This window comes from Dasypus novemcinctus, chromosome 12 (genome assembly GCF_030445035.2).
Source record: "Dasypus novemcinctus isolate mDasNov1 chromosome 12, mDasNov1.1.hap2, whole genome shotgun sequence".
NCBI lineage: Eukaryota > Metazoa > Chordata > Mammalia > Cingulata > Dasypodidae > Dasypus > Dasypus novemcinctus.
Window position 1 is genome coordinate 93,714,174 of NC_080684.1, and position 12,111 is coordinate 93,726,284.

General features: G+C 39.3%; 1 protein-coding gene and 1 non-coding gene across 4 annotated transcripts in view; both read right to left on the reverse strand.

Moving 5' to 3' along the window:
• The window catches only part of LARGE1 (LARGE xylosyl- and glucuronyltransferase 1), a 588,869-nt gene that overhangs the window by 278,443 nt on the left and 298,315 nt on the right, over positions 1 to 12,111 (reverse strand). The window lies entirely within an intron of this gene.
• LOC111760366 (U1 spliceosomal RNA) lies at positions 6,585 to 6,746 on the reverse strand. The gene has a single exon (XR_002794071.2). It is a non-coding gene; the product is annotated as a U1 spliceosomal RNA (small nuclear RNA).

Consider the following 12,111-nt stretch of genomic DNA (forward strand, 5'->3'; position numbering starts at 1 on the left):
AAAGCAACTAACTGAGCCTGGTGATAGGAAGAAAAAATTTAAAAAGGTGAGGGTGATTACCACATCAAGCTTATACTTTGAGCATGAACCAACACTCCAAAACAGTTATATTTAATACAACTATAGCAGAATCACATGCCTTCTTGGTACTAATGTCTCTGTTCTCTACAGGATTGCAAGTGACCAGTAACGTTCTACTAAGAAAACTTTTAATAATGACAAAATAAAAGGGAAGCTTGAAAAAAATAAATCCACAACCCAAAAGCTTATTACAATGGATCCTTAATTTCTATTCCTTACCATCTGAAGAGTGTGCCAGGGCAAATCTCATCCTCTGATGCTCAGCCTTTCAAAGCCGAGTGTATCTGAAGAAAGCTATTGAAGGCTCAGGGCAAAGGCCAATTGGAGTCTTGGTGTCCTTCTCCAGGAGCAATGATGATGACCAGCTGGAGCAGGGTCCAACTCTGGATGCACGTTAGTACCACTGGCTCCCACTACTGGCTCCATCCCAGAAAAATTAAACTGGAACATCTAGTGGAGAGGCCTGATGTGGTTGCTTTGTTTTAATAAAGGTCACAAGCGATTCTGACATGCAATCAAGGGTGGGCCCTGGAATTTTTTTGCATGTGTTCTTTTGTTTTATTAAATATTACCAAGTGATTCCTAAGTGTAATTAAGCCTGAGGTACATAGTAATGGGAAGATGAACCAAAAGACTAACCGGGAAAATCAAGACCCAAATAAAAGGTATCACTGTAACTTTAGTTTTTTGTTGATTGTATGGATATTGTTGAGTTCCTATTTACAGCATTTTTCTATAAAATAAATACTCGTTGTGGGACTATTTAAGCATCCTTGCAGCACAGACTAGTGAAATGAACACTGTACTCAGAGTTTAAAACACACAAGTTGGAACCTGTGGTTTTTCCTTCTCTGAATCTCAGGTTCTGCATCTGGAGAACCTGAGACAAAGGCACCTACTTATTTTGTGAGACTGAAAATGAGATAATATTCATGGAAGCATCTAGCAGAATGCCTGACAGAATCAGTACTCATAAGCTGCTATTTAATTCTGAATCTAGAAGTAAGGAATATTTCATTAAGTGACAAGTAGAATAAAAATCTGATCACAGTGAGCAAGTTCCAAATACTAGTGCCTAACTGCATCTGTCACCATTGTGATTTCCTCTTGGTTCTTTATAATGGCTGGTTTGGAAGGTAGGGCTTATATAAATAATGTAAAGGCAACAAGCACATTCTGGAACACAATGTATGTTAAGTAATAGCACCACATTAATAATAATAGGGGATGAGAAAGGGGAGGTTCAGCAGTGCTATTATGCCTGTGAATAAGATGTTGATCATTGCTTGCTATTTTCTCTTCAAACGTATTATTTAGCCAGTAGTGAGCAGATTTAAAATCCATTGGGGTTCTTGAATTCAGCCTTGCAAAGTAGTTAAATTCAATGAACTTTAGCCAAGAAAGTTGAGTATATAAAAGGATATTTCGCAGGTCAGTTTGTGAAGATGTCTTTCAAAAATGATAATAGGGATGATGATGATGATGATAATGTATGTGCAACATTTTATAGTTTAAAATATATTATAATTTCACATCTATTATTTCGGTTGATTCTTGAAATAGTTTCTGTGAATTAAGCAAGAAATTCATATCTCTATCTTACATGTAGGAAGCTAAGGTTTAAAAGCACCATTGCCCAAACTTGCCCAGCCAGTGAAAATGATGGGAGGCTAAACCTCACCTCTTCTGACCTTCAGAAAAATCACTTTTATGAGGCCCGGGCCTTCTGACACTACCACATATGGCTTTGACTTTATCACGGGCAGCAGATGGAGTTAACTGATGAAAGGATGGTCTCTTGTTCTTAAGCAAGAAAACCCAAATTTTAGAACCTAGATCTATCTGCCCCTTTCCCCAAAATTAAGCTGATGATATGGTACAAGGGAGGAAAACTTGAAATATTTCCAAGTTTCCTATTTAAAGTCAATCTCGGTATAAAAATAATGCTGGCTTGCTTTCCATGCTTTAAGTAGAGAGCATTTGGTATCCCAAAGGAGGTAAGAAAACCGTGAATGGATATCACCCTGGCCCACAGGCAGAGTCCAGTGCAGCAACATCTGGATGCTGCTTACATTAATGTGGTTGGCAATAAAAAGACAAAAATCATTTGGCTCGTCTCTGATTTTAGTGGCCTGAATTTTCTATCCCACTGCCTTTAAAAAAAAATCATAGTTAGGGCTTGCCCAGCAGGAGAGTCACCCTTAATTTTGTCAGCTGCTAACACAGTAGCTCTCAGCTGGGGATGATTTTAACTCTCAGGGAACATGTGGTAACTCCTGGAGTCATTTTTGGTTGTTACAACGGGATGGGGTGTTGATACTGCAACTGAGTGAGTGCAGGGCCAGGGACTCCACTAAGCATCCAACCAAGAAAAGGACACCCTGCCACACACACACACATCACCTGGCCCAAAATGTCAATAGTTCCGAGGTTGAGCAACCTTGTTCAAAAGTTCTAGCGAAAACTCTGAAAAATGTACGTGAATAAACAGGCAGAATGTGGATTTGATCCTGGCATGAGAGATTTGACCTAATGGAAAATGCTGCATTTGCCCCAGAGATAAGCAACAACTACAGAGGAGGAAGGAGGCAAGGGTTCAAAGTCTTCAGCATCCTCACCCAAAGAGGAAAAAGTGACAACCCCATAAACCCCACAAATAAGAAAGAGAACTAAATGAGATGTATAAATGAAAGAATATAAAGTTTGTCCAGTAACTGATTCAGAGGATGGGGGGGACTGGAGGCAATAAGCTAGCTGAGCCCACGGCTACCCTTCTCCTACAGGAAGGACTGCAACTTTCCACTAACCCCTCCTCCACCCAGCAAGTAGGGCTCATCCTCAACTCAGATTTGCTACTGGATCAGAGTCCTCAAACACCAGGTGCTAAACAGCTGGCATTCTGCAGCACTGCCCTCAGCATTCCATTTAAGCTCAGACTCCCTGGCATCTAAGCCCAAAACCTTAACTTCCCCTAGTCAAGAGTATGCTCATCCTTGCCCAATAGGAAAAGAAAGGGAAGGTGCATTCCTTCTCCTGGAGCACAGCTCCAGGGTGTACCTAGCTGTGCTCTGGCCAAGCACACCCCTTTGCAGGATGCTGAGAGATGGGGGATGCATGCACATGCTGATCTTTCCACACTATGTAATTATTTAGGTGGAAGAGTGATGGTAAATCTGAGAACTTCTCCATTTTGATCAGTCCCAGTAGCATGTATTAGGCTGTCAACTTACCATCTCCAAGTGGATGTCTCTATGACAAATAGAACCCTAATTCTTCCTCCTTAAACCTCCTTTTCCCTGTCTTAGGTGGCCGTACTACCCACTCGCCCACCAGCTCGTTCCAGAATTCTAGGAGATAGTCTAGAGTCCACTGTCCCTCTATTGCCACATCCAACACGCTAAATCCTGTTAAGCCAGCTGTTAAACTCATTCTGCCTTTACTTGGAGTTACTTGGAGAGAAAATGAATGCAGTCTAAGAGGGAGCTTTTAAGCAACAATTCAGCACCTTCTCTTTGGGACCTGTCATACTGTAAAACCTAAGTCTGGAGTAGATGAACCAAGTCCATTCTTCCTTGGTTTTCTACTCATCTATTAAGACATCCTGTTTGCAAGATCCATTTGTCACTAGGTCACTGGACCTGAGATTCTTAATGTGAGGGTCTTGGACTTAGATGTTCATCTTAGCAATACCCTGCATGGCATCTGTTACAACTTAGCCAATAATTAATTCAGGAAGAAATTTAGCAGGGCCTAGCCCATTGCGTTCTGCCCTCAAGCACACCAAACAGATCAGACATAATTATTTCATGTGTATTGTGTGGCTAATTCTTGGTTTTAATGTAAGGCCCTCAATTTATTTATGTTTAAACAGCTTTTCTGAAGTATATTCTCCATTTTTAAATGTGTATAATTTAATTTTGGTAAATTTATTCAGGTGAACAACTACAATGACCACAATGCATTTTAGAATATTTCTATCATCCAAAAAAGTTCCTTTGTTGCGGTCACCCCTCGGGCTGAAGTGTGGTTTGCTGGCCTGGCGAGGGGAGCGGCCGCGGTAGGCCTAATTCCGCTGCCCCCATAATAGGGTGGTTGGTCGGGCCCACCGCCACCCCTGAAGGAAGCTCGGCATGGGCGCAGAGTGCCCTCGGGTCTCCCCTTCTCGGCAGCCATGCTTCCGCGGCTGCCCCTCCTCCCGGATGGCGCCACACGATGCCTTGTGGGGCGGCACCCTTCTTCTTCTTTCTCCCTGCGCAGGCGCAGGGCGGAAAATTCCACTCTGCCCTTTTCCCTCCCCCCGACAGCAGCAAAACTCCAGTCTGCCCTCCACCCCAGCAACAGCAGCCACCAATCCCGAAACCCTGCCACTTCCCCCAGCAACAGCAACAGCCAATCCCTAATCACCACCCCTCCCCCGTCCAGTACCTCCCACTGACCTTTCGCCGGCAACCAATCAGAACAGGGCGTGGCTTCGACCAATCAGCCTTCCCCAGCCCCTATAAAACTGTTTCCTCTCCCTCAATAAAGTGGACTTGCGTGTTTACCTTGTCTCCGCAGTAGTTTTTCTGCCGTGCGCCCTCCAGTCCTGAGAGCCCCCAACAAGGGCCTGGCCTCCCTTGTCCCCAGTTCGTCGCCTGCTTCTCCGGGCGACCCCTTCGTCGCCGGCTTTGCCGGGCGACCCCGTCAGCCGAACCGCGCAACCCCTGTGAGACCGACCCCTCGTCTGCTGCCGGACCGACCCCTCGTCCCAAGTGGGACCGACCCCTCGTCCCAAGCAGGACCGACCCCTCGTCCAAAGCTGGACCGACCCCTCGTCTGCAGCCAGACCCCACCTCTACCGACCGAGCAAGCCGCCGCACTTTGTGCCAATTTACAATTAATGTTTGCTCTCAACCCAAGCCTTAGTCAAATACTGACCTACTTTCCATCTCTTTAACTTTTCCTTTTATGGACATTTATTATAATTTGAGGCTTCTTATGGCTTCTTTCAATTAGTTTTGAGGTTCATACATGTTATACCATGTCTCATGTCTCATTAGTTGTGCCTTTGTTTGTTTACTCTTTTTACTTACTGCACCGTATACTGCTGTTATATTATTATACCATGTTTTGTTTATCTATTCACCCAGTTGATGGGCATTTGGATTGTTTCCACCTTGGGGCTGTAGCTGTACACATATCTTCGTATGGACATGTGTTTTTATTTTTCTTGGGTAGATTCCTAGAAGTGGAATTGCTAATGATACAGCAATTAGGTTTAACTTTCTAAGAAACTGAAGAATTGTTTTTCAGAGTAGTTGTTTTATTTGACATTCATTCCCATCAGCAATATATGAGGGTTCCAGTTTCTCCACATCCTCACTGTCACTTGGTACTCTTTTATTTTTATTTTATTATAAACATTCTAGAGTAGTGGGATGTCACTGTGGTTTTAATTTGTACCTCCCTAATGACCAATGACGTTGGACATCACTTCATTTGTGTAATAACCATCTTTATATCTTTGGTGAATTGTCTTTTCAAAATTTTACCCACTTTTTAATTGAGTTGTTTATCTCTTATTATTGAGTTGTAAAATCTTTTTACATATTCTAGCTACAAGACATAATATATGATTTGCAAATACTTTTCCTGGTCTGTGGCTTATCTTTTCATTTTCTTTCTTATATATATATATATATATATACATATATATATATATACACATATATATATACGCACACATGCACACACATATATATATTTTTTACTTATTAATAATTTTTTTTCTAGGAGCTAGCAAGGATTGAACCTGGAACCTTATCATTTGAAGCAGTCGCTCAAACCACTGAGCTACACCCATACCCTTTTATTAATTTTTTGTTGGAGAAGTTTTATATTTACAGAAATATCATGTACAAAATATTAAAACACAGAGTTCCCATATACCACCCTATTATTAACATCTTGCATTAGTGAAGTAAATTTGTTAAAATTGTACTATTAACTACAGTCATTGTGTTGTACAGACCTATGGTGGTATTTTTTTTTAAATTTTTATTCTAGTAACATTTATATGACCTGAGCATCCCATTTTAACCAAATTCATATATAATTCAGTGCTGTTAATTACATTCACAATGTCGTCTTACCATCACTACCATCCATTACCAAAATATCAGAATCAACCCCAAATGAAATTCTGCACAATTGATTTCTATTTCCAATAGAAAACCTGGACATTGATTGTGTGTGTGAATGTGTGGTTGCCAGGGCAGCTGAGGGATGAATATTTTTAGGAGAGTAGAATTATTCTATATGACACTGCAATAACGGACACATGACACCATTCACCTGCAAAAGCCTATATAATACCGTACACAGCAGAGTGAACCACAGAGTGGGCATGAGCATGCCGAGTAACACGGAATCTGGTTTCAGCACTTTGCCACAGTCGTGGACACGGGCTTCAGGGAAGGCACGAAAACCCCCAAGCAACTCTGCCTTCAGATACATGGAGAAAACAGGGGTGCGCGTGAGCACAGTCCCCCACTACCACCAATTACGCAGTACAGTTTCCCACATGTGGGGAAATCGCGGGGTCAGCACATCCGGAGGGCAGTGGATAAACCTTGACTGGGAAAAGCACCTTCGTGATCATGGTACCTCCCCTGCCAAGTACGTATGGGCATTGATTTCAAAACAGTTTCCCTACATTGTAAAATGAAAGCCTGATTTGCCAAATATTAAGGCCAGTTAGTTCCACACTCATTTGCTACTGATCACGCATCTTTCCCCTTTGTTGACTTGGGGGCTGGGGGGCGGAGGAGGAATTTACTTGGGTATAGATACACTCTCCCCTGCATGAGCACCCTTCCTGATAAGAGTCACCATTTTTATCTCAGAAACTCCCTTAGTGCTTTCCACCATACTTTGCATAGAGTAGGGATCTTGCTTGTTTTTAATTAAAATGTGTACATTCTGACTATATGGATAGTGTAGACTAAAAGGTAAAAATAACCCAATATTTCATCCCATGAGCATCCTGAACAGTCCTAGGTGATAGTCGGAATGACTTGGTTTATAGCTTTCCTCTACTATTCAAAAAGGCGTGGCCTTCAAACGTGAAAAATGGAAGCAAGTGCCAGACAGATGTAAGAAATACATTTCTTTCTTTTCTGGCAGAAAAAGTACAATAATAAGGGCATCTACTTTTATAGCTAAACCTAGCAGATAATTAGCTGGCAAAGGAGTTTTGCTTGGAGAAAGATATTCTCTTCTTTAGGCAATAGAAGTCGGTCATTAATATGCATAGAGTCACATAAAATGCTCTTTTGCTCTCTCTCCACTCCCCTCTTCTGGGGCCTTGATAATGATGGACTCAGTGCGGGAACGCTCTCCCTCCCCCACTTCACTTCTGGAAATCACACTAGCTCCCAAGGCCCAGCTCAAAGTCCCAAGTCTTCTGGGAAGCCATCCCTGACTATTCCAGCTCCTAACTAATTGGCATTGTGCTGGCCCTTTTTTCATTAGTTTTCCACTCTAAATTCTCAGAGAAGACATTAGCTATTCTACCTCTGCAAATTCTCCTGGAGTAGTGTACATTCACCACTTATCTAATGATTGACTTGAACCAAGGTGCAGATCTAAGTTGTTTTTTTCCCAATCAGGTGAGGATTCTATTCCTTAGAATTAGCACTGGGTTTGCCATGTCAGCTGACTGGCCTATGCTACTTAGAAAACAGAAACAAGAGTTCATCCACCTTGATATCAAGGGACTGGGACCTTTTCCTGTGTAAGTATTCAATACTTTGGAAAATCTTAGCAATGTTATTGAGCACAAACTTAAAACTACTTTGGAATTCATGGATTAAAAAGAGAAAGTGAGAGGCAAGCAAACCTTACACGTACCGATTATCTCAGGTTCATAAATATGCGTTTTCATCTCACAAGGATTCTAACAAAGGTAGCGTGGAAGATAAGTGTACGCAACTGTGTTGGTTACCTATCCAAAAGACACTTTATATTCTCCAAAACAAAACAAAACACCTCATGTTCCCAGTATCCCCAGGAGACTGGCCAATTCTGACCAAAGAACCCAAGGGGATAGCTGGAGGGTGTGGGGTGTGGGGAGTAGCTTCCCTCTCTAATGAAAGAGAAAGAGGAACAAAAAGGGGTGATGGGTGCATAAAGTTCTTTTTTTCCTCTCCATTGTCCTGTGAGGAGCTAACTTACAGGGGTGTTGTCTTTTTCTGTTTAGTTGTAAACAAAAACTACCTAATTGATATTAGACCACCCTGTAAGAACGAGGAAACTGATCACACAGGTAAGGCAGAGAAGAGTCACATGTGGCTACACAAAAAAGTGACCTGTCTCCAACATATTCCATTACATGTCCCACAAAGACACCACATATATAATCCAGGTAAAAGGACAGATTTAGTAATGCAGAAGAATTTCCAAAAAATTCCTGAAGTACTTTTCCAGCCACATTCTCATCCATAAACACCTTTTAAAGAAATGCCGGCCATCCCCGAGAGGAGAGCCACAACTTAACTCCAGGGAACTGACGCCACACGCTGCGTGTGCTTTGACCCGTGGACATGCAATGCTGCCCCCACCACACACAGAGAAAAATGAGATTTCCCTTCTTGTTATCTATTTAAGTCATTATTTTCTCCCTCCTTCCTTCTCTCTCTCCATTTTCTCTTCCAATATCAAGGAAAAACTATTTTAGAAACTGTGCTCACTGAAGAACTTTTGTAATATGCAATAAAAGAAAAACAGACAACCACCCAAATGCCGATTAAATTTTGTCATATTTTCTTCCAGTTTTTAAAAAATAATTATAGAAATAAAAAAGTGCCTTTAAAAACTTAACAGATATAGCTTTTCTGTCTTTCTTTAAATTTAGTATTGCATAACAAGTATATTCTATTTTTATTCAAGTAACACTCAGTTCTGCTATTAAATAAAAATCTTGTTCAAAATTTTGAAAAGTTTCAAGTCCTGTTGTGAGGATGTACCATAATGTATTTACCCTCACACCACTGTTGGGATTTGGGTTGTGTTTATTTGCATTTGAAAACAAATAATACTATGGTGAAATCCTTTGACTCCATCTTTGATTATTTTTTCAGGATAGAAAATTTCTGGATCACATAGCTTGTATATTTTTTACAACTCTTGATATATATTTCTAAATGATTAAAAACAAAGGATATTCTGATATTCATTTACAACAGGTACTTTCATGAGACTTAATCCCAGTGGATACTTACCAATACTGAACAATAAAATTTTTAAAATGTTTGCCATTTAGATATAAAAATCTTATTTTTCCTATTTCTTTGAGAATACTTCTCTAACAAAGCATTCTTTGAAAACGTTAATATTTGCATTTCTTCTTTTGTGAATTCCTACATTATCTTTAGCCCATTTTTTCCCAATGGTCTAGTTATTTTTCTTATTGACTTGTAAGAGCTCTTTGCATGTAATATCTGTTTTAAGTACTATTATATCTGTTTTAAGTATAATTCTCCCAATTTATCACTTGCTATTTAGTTTTTTTTCAGTTTCTTATTGACATTAATAACTTTCCCCTTTTTATTTTCCCATTTCAATTATTAATCATATATACCTTCTTCATTCTTATAAAAGATAAAATTAGATATTTTTCTTCTGGTTTTAATGTTTCAGTTTTCAAACAAGTTTAAATTTATTTAATCTGAAGTTCATATTTTATAGGTGGTGATGTTCTATTTGATCTTTTCTCAAATGCTTAATCCTCAAAATACTCTTCGTTATGTAATACATTCTTTTTCTAACGGGTTCTCTACAGATTTTTCCCTGAGCAAGGGCTGATAAATACCCAGGAGATAAGATATCACTCTTCTCTTTTCATGTTCATAGCAGATAAAAATAACTGCGTCTTGGATGCTTTCCTGCTGGGGAAGGAAAAGCCTCAGAGTCTTTATCAGGACTTCTTCATTCAAACATTTGCTTAGAGTCAATTATGTACACGCATTGTGCTAACAGTGGGGATAGAAGAGTAAGACCAGACAGGAGCTCTACCCTTGCCCGACTTCGCACTTTAGTTGGTGAGTCAGGCATACAACGAATACTTACACATTGAAGGTATTTAACAAATAATTGTAAACTAGCAAGTGCCATAAGTGTAGTATGAGAACCTATAGCAAGGAAATAAAAAATTAATAGAATGGTGGGTCAAGAATTGTTTCCAGAGCTCTATAGGATGAACCAAGTGGGAGGAATGGGAAGGGAACACTTCTATTTCACATAATACGGTAGGCTAGAGAATCTAAACCCCTCTCAGGGTTTTAAAAACCAAAATTAAAAAAAAAAAAAAAAAAAGGAGGTAGAAAATAATACACATGTACTCACATACCATTGAAAAATTTAGTTGGTATGAAAGCAAAACTTCAAGAAAGCCAAAGTTGGAAAGTTAGAATATAAGTAATTCCTGAAACCAAGATAGCCCTGAAGAAAGCAGTCCAATTCTGGGGACCTTGAACTTCTGCTTTCACTGCTATGGGGCTGCAGAAGGGTGAAGATAAGGCCCAGGGTCTTATAAGAGACCATACACTTGCATAAAATTTAGGACTCCAAGTACTGAACTCAGTATAAAGGTGATCTAGAAATAAACCCACAGCACAGAAAGAAGAGCAAGGAAACACAATAGCCTTGAACTTGATGGGTGGGGGTGATCTCTCCTTAGCATTAAGTAGTACCTGCACCACACAGTGCTTTGTAGTTTGAGCTCATGCCACATTATGTTAGACCAGATGACCCACAAAGAGAAAATTTAATTCAGTGATCAGGGCTGACAGTGCCTCCAGCAACAGGCAGCGGCAAATGCAAATGTTCCTCCAGGTCTTTCATAAATCAGCATGGAATCTTACATATTGCTCTGCTGCAATAAAGGGTAAAAGTCGATGCTCTAGGGCTAAAAGGCTGAATTACTGTTTCTATCACTTTCTAGCGGGACATATTGGCCAAATCTTAAGTCTCAGGATCCTCATCTGCACAATGGGATCACAGCAGTATTGATCTCGAAGGGTTATTGTGATAATTACATAATACACATTAAGTGCTTAGTACCACATTCAATATGTAAGTACACATTAACGTTAAGCGGCTATTGCTATTTTATTAACATTATTATTTTGCTTATGCAGATTTTCTCTATGTTCGTAATTAAATTTGCTAGGTTTTATTTAATCTACTATATCCAAAATATAATCATTTCAACATGTAATCCATATGTTAAAACTTAAGGGTACTTTACATTCTTTTTTCCATAAAAAGTCTTTGAACTTGGGTCCATTTTACTCTTACAGCCCATTTCACTTGGGTTTTACATATTTCACTTTTGGATTTTGCATTTCAAATGCTCAGTAGCCACATGTAATTGGCAGCTCCAAACCAGGTCAAAAGCATGACTTTTATTTTTTTAAGAGAAGTTGTAGGTTTACAGAAAAATCATGCATAAAATGCAGTGTCCATATATCACCCTATTATTAATATATTTAATTATATTATTATTAATATAATTAATATATTTAATTAATTATTAATATTTTATATTAGTGTGGTACCTTTGGTATACTTCATGAAGGAACATTTTTATAATTGTATTAATTATATTCCATCTTTTACAATAGTGTTCACTGTTATACAGTCCTATCTTTTTTTAAAAAAATTTTATTTTAGTAACATATATATAACCTAAAATTTCTCCTTTTAATCACATTCTAACACATAATTCTGTGCTGTTAAATGCACTGACAATGTGGTGTTACCATCACCACCATGCAGTATCGAAACTTTTCCATCAACCAAACAGAAACTCTTTACAATTTACACATTAACTCCCCATTCCCCATCTCTACCTCAGCCCTCAGTAACCTATATTCTAGTTTCTGAACTCTATGAATTTGCTTATTCTAATTATTTCATATCAGTGAAATCACACACTATTTATCCTTTATGTCTGGATTATTTCACTCAACATATCTGAGTTTCATCCAT